Source organism: Sinocyclocheilus rhinocerous, unplaced genomic scaffold (assembly GCF_001515625.1).
Source record: "Sinocyclocheilus rhinocerous isolate Xijiao unplaced genomic scaffold, SAMN03320098_v1.1 scaffold507, whole genome shotgun sequence".
NCBI classification, from domain to species: domain Eukaryota; kingdom Metazoa; phylum Chordata; class Actinopteri; order Cypriniformes; family Cyprinidae; genus Sinocyclocheilus; species Sinocyclocheilus rhinocerous.
In genome coordinates this window covers 388,878-397,295 of record NW_015649561.1, presented here as the reverse complement: position 1 = coordinate 397,295, position 8,418 = coordinate 388,878, and the positions used below count along the sequence as shown (strand labels likewise).

The following is an 8,418-nucleotide window of genomic DNA, read 5'->3' as shown; positions in this document are numbered from 1 at the left end:
CGGATATTCCTCCATGATTCCAGTTTGAAGGGAGCGTATATGTTCCATACAAAGGGCATTAAAGTGTGCAAGATGTAAATTTAAATAGTATTTATTTACAGAGGTATATTATGTCACACTTCACACTTCTCTAGTAAGTTTCGTCTGTGTGTGAACGCTGCGCTGCGCAATTACGTGAATGAATGTTCCGAAGTGAAGTAAACTTCATCGGATTTCCCCTGCTCAGGGAGTAGGGAGCAATGAACACTGTGTAGGGATCATATCGATCGGAACACAGTTCATGCACGTAGCTCACTTCTAACGAGCTGGTTGTCTGAATCGGGTGTGTTAACTAAGCGAGACATGCAAAATATGCAGAGCGGGGGGCGCGAGGACTGGAATTGGGAACCGCTACATACGTTGACAGGCAGGTAGGAAAGCCAATTAAAACGCTCAGACCGAGCGTTTTGATTGGACGAACATTTCTTGGTCCTACGCCTTCCACAGAATATATAAATACAGATAAATACATTTAGACCACTTAACTTAATGATTGCTATCGGATGTGAAGAGACTTTCAACCAGCATTACAAAGAAAATTTCTGTAGACAATCACCTATTACCCCTTTAAACTAAGCAAGCTCCATTAAAGTTCACCAAAACAATGGAAGCAATCAATAAACATTAAACTTACGTTTGAGCAGGAAACATAAAGGTTTTTCAAACAGGATTAGGATGTAGGTCACAGGCAACTATGAGGCAGCTTCAAACAGAACCAAACACCAAATAAACTTAATTAAACTAAGCAAGTTCACCAAAACAATGGATACAATCATTAAACTTACGTTTAAGCAGGAAACATAAAGGTTTCTCAAACAGGATTAGGAAGTAGGTCAAGGCAACCATGAGGCAGCTTCAAACAGAACCTAGCACTTACTCTACTACTTCCTGTTTTTATTTAATCCAGGGTGAGCTACATGTGTCCCCCTAGTGGCTAGTATGAACATAACATGAACATAACTGTGACAGTAGGTGACTGTTACAACGTGTACAGGAGAGTCCAGGGCTAGTTGTTGCAAATTCTCAGAAACTTGACTAAAGGTTTTGAGTCAAAAAGTCCAATTACACAAATGCGTTTTTCCTCTAGCAGTTGTTTTGCAAACATCTAATTGAAAACTTCAGTCACCTATATGATCAAGATAGATTTTAGGTTTATCTGTGTTCACAAGACAGGGTATGGACCCTTTTCACAAGACTGTGATGACGTGTTTAACGGTCATCAGCATCGTAAATACTCGAAAGTTTTTCATATTTGTATTTTTTTTTAAATGTATCTACATTTATAACACTATTCTTTGTATTATATCACCTTTGCATCAAATTACAAAAAAAACGTTAATGCTAATGCGAGGGTGTTTCTAATGCAGCGTCTATGGGAGGGACGGTAAATTTGACATCGTTCTCTCTTCTGACAGCCGTTATCAGTCTCTCTCAATTTTTTTCCTTTTATTGAAATTCATGAAAACACTATCGTGAAGTTTTTCTTTTGCTATTTGAGCAAATGGGAATGCAAAACATATATTTGTGGTACTCTTCCATTCGCTGCTATTCAAGTTAACCCAACTATGACGACTTCCGCTGCTGAGAAACCCGGAAATGTGAAAAAGGTCCATTATTCATTAATGTCAGCTTGGGGCAAGTTGTCACGTGTTGATTGTAAGAAATTTGTATATGGTATCATTTTTTGGCCAAAACATGTTATGTACTGTATATTATATTTACCTTTTTTTTTTAGTAATTGTATTAGTTTAAATTTTGTTGAAAAGCATAAAGATTCAAAGATTGTGACAACCACATATACTGTGATATTTTAGTAAATAGTACACAAAGTACTACACAAAAAAAGTACACTTAACCATAAGGTTTTGTTTTAAATTCATTAGTTAACACTTTTTTATGTTAACTACATTAGTGAACTAACAATAAACAATACTTCTACTGCATTTATTAATCTTAGCTAATGTTAAATCTCAGTATTTACTAATACAATTTTAAGATAAAATCTGTGTCTGTTAACATTAATTAATGCACCATGAACTAACATGCACATTTCTATTAAGTACCATTAACAAGGGTTAATAAATGGTGTAAAAATTGTTGTTCATTGTAAGTTCATGTTAGTTAATGCATTAGCACGGGAATTACAATATATTATGAAAGTAAGAAACCAAAAATCCTCCAATTAAAAGAAATATATAGTTTGTATTATAATTTTTAGATATTAATAATATTTATGAAATATTTTCTCTGTCATGACCTCATACTATGGGCTGAGACTGATCAGAGCTTTACATTCAAGTGCTGCTTTTATGCACCACTGTGTCTTTACACAGAATTCGGAGGCGGCTCAGAGCCTTCACGAGGCATTATGCAGCGCCTGAAAATAGTCCCCAACATGCTCCCTGTGCAAGCAGGTGGTCACGTTGGTTATGTTGACGGAAGTTAGCCTATTTTCAGTACACAATGTAACTACAAAAGAGTTGAGTTTTAAATAGGAAAAATATAGAAACCCTTTGGTCATTTTTGAGCAAGATGCAAAAAATGATCTATGCTAAGCTAAGCTAAAAGTGCTACCGCCAGACCCGGAGACCTTGCGTTCTTATGAAATCCGTTTTGCATATTGTGAATCATTTAGTGTCTCCAACCCTGAATCTCTTTAAACGGTGCACTGCAACCACCCTCTGATTTGCTAGCATGGCATATCATAGCACTGGTTTGTATTTTAAATAGTAGCTCAATGGCATAAGAAGCAAAATCACAAATCACAAAATGCAAATCACCTCCCCCAATCCCACCCCCACCAGCCCTCTGGAACAAATTATTTATGTATCACACCAACTGAGACTATAAATAATATATTGTGCCCCAGATCCCTGTGTCTAGAATGAAAGCATTTATCCTCTTTTGAAAACATGTAGTGGTATCAGAGCGCAAGGGAGACTTTCTGTAAGTTCAACAAGGGCTGAATCATACGGGGAGAAAAACAACATACAAATAACTTAAACACAAGTGTGTCTGACTTGCTATGTTTGGAGAGCGAGAGGAAGAGGCCTGGAGGAAATATCAGGGTGTAAAAAAGTAAGTGTGAAGACAGAATCAATAAAACCAGATGGCGAGAAATGACACTTTCTTGATGGAGGGACATCCTGTCAAGTTTGGCTAACAGTGTGAGATAGAAGAATGCTAGTTTAGAGCCTGGGAAGGGTTGAGGTTTTGTAGTTATACTTTCTTAATAAACTGATGAGATTAACTTTTATTGCTTTACCATTGTCTATGAAAACTGAATTATTCATTAAAATTGCTATTAAATAAAAGTATTATTATCTAAACAAAGAGTGAATGAAACAAAACAAATTAATATTTATTGGGTTTTTTTTTCAAAAATTACGACTGTAAAAGCAAATACATCTATCAAGTATTCATTGTATTCACATTGTTGCGTTCTGTTGCAGTTAGCTCTGGTTTTTAAGTTTGATTGGCTGATATTTTGTCCACACCACTGGGAATGGTTTTAATTGGCAGAGCAAAAAATACAAAATACTGCAGTGATGGCAGAAACAAAAACTTTGAATTAATTAAAATTAATTCCTTAGCAAAATGATTCACTGTTACGAAGCTGCGCACTGGTAATCATAACATTGTAAAAGCAACGTGAACACAACCTAAATGTTAATAAAACACATTTTACAAACAAATTGCAAATGTTTTCAAACGTTTAATGTATTAAATGTGATCTACAAATCAAAACTACCATTAAATATATTGTATCTTAATTTGTTCTTTCATTTATAGTTTTTGTTTGATGTATTTATTGGCGGGATTTGGCTAATTAGGCTAATCAGGAACTATTACTTATCCCTCTCCCTTTATACTTGCATATTTATTAAAATTCATTCAAACTGAACCCACATCATAAAGCTGGCCAGAAATCTGCTAAAACAATATATTAGGCCATGGTTCATTGGTTAGGCACTGCTCTCTAGCAGAGAACCATAAAAAAAAACGTTGAAACCGTTGACGTAATGAAGCCCTGTTTGCTGAAATGATGTGGCTTGGCCAGTTTAATATGTGCTCCGAACCACTGATTTGAAACAAAGGGTTTGCCAAGGTTTCAAAGCTTCAGGAAACATTGTTTCGAAATCGCCCACCATTACAACACTTTGTACGTTACTAAACATTAAGGTTTTGTTTTCTGAACTGTTAAATGATTCTTTTTTTAACATTTTTTAACTACAGTGGAGCAGCAGTTGAGTATAGTACTCAGAACCCTACTGAGGTTTGTTAGTGTACAACTGCACTATGCACTGGCAATGCATCGCAACTTCTGTTTGTGGGCTTAATGGCAGATGTATTACAAAGTGCAAAGCCCAAAGGGCCAATGAGTGCATGAGGACACCTGTCCAAGGTTGGATTGGGGGGATTCATTGTGGTCCACTCAGGATTTGTTCCCTTCAACGGCTTTGATCTGCAAGTGTTTAATTACTCAATAGTGCTGATGAAGTCCTTGAGGCGCTCAATCTCAGTCCTATCAGACATACAGTACAGGGCTTCATTGAGTTTCCCTCCCACTCTTCCCATCTACAGTTGCTGCATTGGTAAAGACAGTGTGGTGAGGTAAGTCACACCCATATAACACATAACTCTTCACCCGTTCCTGTCTCGTATTCAACACCAAGAGGTGACACTTTCAGGTCATAGGATTGAGGGATGCTCTCTCTCTCCCTCTCTTTCTCTCTCGGTCTCTTTCTTTTTCTCTGAAGTCTCCTGCTGTCAGTTCACACCTTTCTGAAGTGGAGAGAGATATACCTGCTTCCATCCTCTGGCAAACAAGGCTGGCCATCAATCACTGCTGCGCTGAAGCGTGGCCCTCATGGCTTTTTCTGAACATGCCTCGGGTTAAATCTCAACTACTGTTCCTACTCAGCTCCTACTGTCCTAGGATGATTTAAGAGCATTACTGGGAATATGTGACAAAAACACTGGAATTCTGAAAAGAGAACAAAATAATCAAAACTATACCCCAAACAGTTTGTTTGGAAACATATTGGAACACAGGAGATATATGACATGAAAATAAAGTCCCACTTACATCATTTGTGGAGATTTAGGAGAACTGACAAGTTTTACTGGGTTAGTTTTTGCTCAGTAAGAGATTGAGAGTTAGCTTACATTAAGATGTTAACTTGAAAGTAATTTAGATTTTTAAAAATTATCAGACACGATAGAATAATTCAGAGTGAGATAAGCCAACTAACCCAACAAAACATAAAAATGTTAAATCAAACAAAAAGTCATTAAATCCATCGCTAATACTTACTCATGTTTTGCTATTGTTGTCTCTCCAGAATGATGTCACTTCCTGGTGGATGATGTCACTGAGGAAGTGGCTTAAAGGGATTATTAAAGGGAAACAAACAACTAACTGGATGGAAAGGATATGGAGGAAAACGTTCTAAATATCAGTTATGTTAAAATATTGATGTATTGAGATTTGTGTACTTTTATAGCTGGAGGATACTGATCTCATCACTGGACAGAGACCACAGTCTCATCATTTTTAAATAAGTACCATGTAGACCCAATGGCCAAAATGATCATTTGCTGAGCACCAGAAGTCAAATGTACACTGTAAAAAATGATTGTGATTTTAACAGTAAAAGAATGCTACAGTAAAAACATGTTAACTGGTTAACAGTAAGTTTCCATATACTATATTCGGTGAATAAATGTAATTACATTTAATGTAATTTTACAGTAAAATACTGTTAAAAATACAGTTTTTGGTAGTGATAAAGAAAAAGTCATTGTATAATTTACAGTGAAAAACCGTAAATTGACACTCCCAGAATTCCATGCATGACATGCTTCATATTTGATGTTTTTTTTTGTTGAAATACCATGTTTCTTCTTAGTCCTCCTTAGCTTGTAGAAAAGCTGTTTGTGATGAGCTTTGGTTCATCATGTGACTTTCTCATCACCACCGGTTTTTGGTGGTTATCAGTGCATTACAATAGTTCAAAACAGATATTAGTACTTCCATATGTTGGTTTATTAACATTACATCAGTTAATGAAATACGGTATTTTATTGTGAATTTAAGTTAAGTCTAAATGTTGCTACCATATTTTTTATGGTGAAGTTCTGGCAACCACAGCTGCCGGTATTTTACCGTAAATGTCACAGATTTTTTTTTATAGTGTAAAGTTGGCCATAACTTGATTAGGAACTGCAACATAATGCATATTTTAAACATTTACCATCAGAAGTTTATTTTTGCCATGAGAAGTACATTTGTTAGAATATTTCTCACAAAAGAAAATGTGAGGAACAAATATTAGGACTAGCTCAAGAAAAAAACAAATATACAAGGGGAAAAAACTGCTATAATATTGCCACTGTAATGGGTAGAAAAAAATAACGAAAGTAGTACAAAACAGTTTCATGGCCAGTAAGAAATGCATTTATATCCAGTAGATTTTCTCGCAACATTGGCAAACATGGCACAAACTTACGTTTGGACCCTGTACTGTACACAGCCATACAAAATTCACTCTCTAAACAGTGTGAAACTAGTGATAATTTATATTTATTCTGAAGAAAACCAGACAACATGAATGCATAGAAGGTGCTTTAACAATTATAACAGCAGTGAAAATGAAATTTTTGTTAATATCTATACTAAGAAAACCATATGACCTAGATTTTAGCACAAAAGCAGCTTGTAACAAATGTGTGTGCATTTAGAGAGCAACTTCCTTTACAAACAACTTACATAACTATTTTAAACAAAAGTTCATCTGAGAGAAAAATTCTCTGCCAAATTCAAGGGGAGCTGATATATCTATTACAGTGCAAAAATCCTATTCTATATCAGTGTTTTTGTCTTGTTTTCCAGTAAAAAATCTACAAATCCTCATAACAAGATAAACATACCTGAGAAGTAAAATGACGCAGAATATTAATACTTATTTTCAGAGAAACTATCTTAAACATATACTACCATTCGAAAGTTTGGGGTATGTAAGATTTTCTAAAAGATTTTTATCTGTTTTATATTTGAATATATCTGACAGTGTCATTTATTCCTGTGATGGCAAAGCTGAATTATCAGCAGTCATTACTCTAGTTTTCAGTGTCATGTGATCCTTCAGAAATTATTATGCTGATTTGCTGGAAGTAACATTTCTAATTATTATCAATGTTGAAAACAGATGCGCTTCTTAATATTTTTGTGTAAACTGTAATACATTTTTTTTCAGGACTCTTAAATGAATAGAAATTTCAATAAAACAGCATTTATTTGAAATACAAATCTTTCATAACATATTGCCACTCAATATTAATGTGTTCCTGATGAAGTATTCATTTCTTTAAAAAATAAAATCGTACTGACCCCAAACTTTTGAACAGTATTGTATTTTGTATTTTTCAATTAGCAGATTTTTTGTAACAGGCATAAACCTCGCCAAATATTTTTTGCAGTGTCTAGGAACTTTAGTGCCCCAAACACAACAGCATTAACAAGTCGTTCCGTTGCATGACAAGAGAAGAAATTGACTTCAGTCCAAAATCAGTGCCAACATTCTGCTTGGGAGCACCTGAGGTTCAGAAACAGACAGCGATGACTGATCACAGCGCAGCGCGTTAGGCCGGCTAAGATGGATATTGCACTGAACGGCAGGCCTCCTGTCACCGCGCAGTGCTCCGAGCGCCCTGAGAGAGCAGAGCCGCTAAGTGTTATCAGGGCTGAAGAGGAGGAGGCAGGGAAGAAGGCTTTGTGACAGCACGGCGCTCCGTCTCGTCCCAGCCAAACTTTGCCGAGTCAGACGGGCGAATGAAATCATCAATTATAGCACAAGGTGAGCTGAAAGCACCGCGTAAAGGTCGCCGAGTGGAGGGAAAAAACGGCCAGCTCAGGGCTTTTCTCTCTGCGTGCCACTCCTGGGTTTATGGGAGGTCCGGCACAGCACAGAAATGGAGTTTAAATTTTAAACAGGCAGAGAGAGGGGGGCCCCAGGCCCTGTGTGAAGATTTCAGGAGGTGACAGGGTGAGAGGGAGGAAAAGAGTAAGAGAAAGAGATGTCTGGACTGAATGTGGAGCAGCGAGGGACATTCATAACTAATTAAACAGTCAAAGCCGACGGGGCCTCGGATGCATCACGCTGCAGGTCTCAACCGCAGTCCACCGGATCCCATTAGAGGAGGCTGATAATTGCTGTGTTTGTGGTGCTTCGCTCAAATAAGGGTGCACTGTTCGCTATTACGTTTCTTGTACAAAGCCAACAAGTGGCCTATCAATGTGGCAGCATAGAGAGGATAACGTCCTGCGCTGATCACTCCTCTTCTTCCACATAAGTTGAAGGGAACCATCCCACCTGT

The 8,418-nt window shown here is 36.8% G+C and overlaps 1 long non-coding RNA gene across 1 annotated transcript in view; it reads right to left on the bottom strand.

The window, feature by feature from the left end:
• LOC107710625 (uncharacterized) overlaps positions 1 to 896 on the bottom strand; it is a 2,122-nt gene extending 1,226 nt beyond the window's left edge. The window contains exons 1-2 of the long non-coding RNA XR_001636619.1: positions 825 to 896; positions 674 to 742 (exon numbers count right to left, since the gene is read on the bottom strand). This is a non-coding gene — a long non-coding RNA (uncharacterized LOC107710625). The remainder of the gene's footprint in view (positions 1 to 673; positions 743 to 824) is intronic.
• Positions 897 to 8,418: the final 7,522 nt, after the last annotated feature.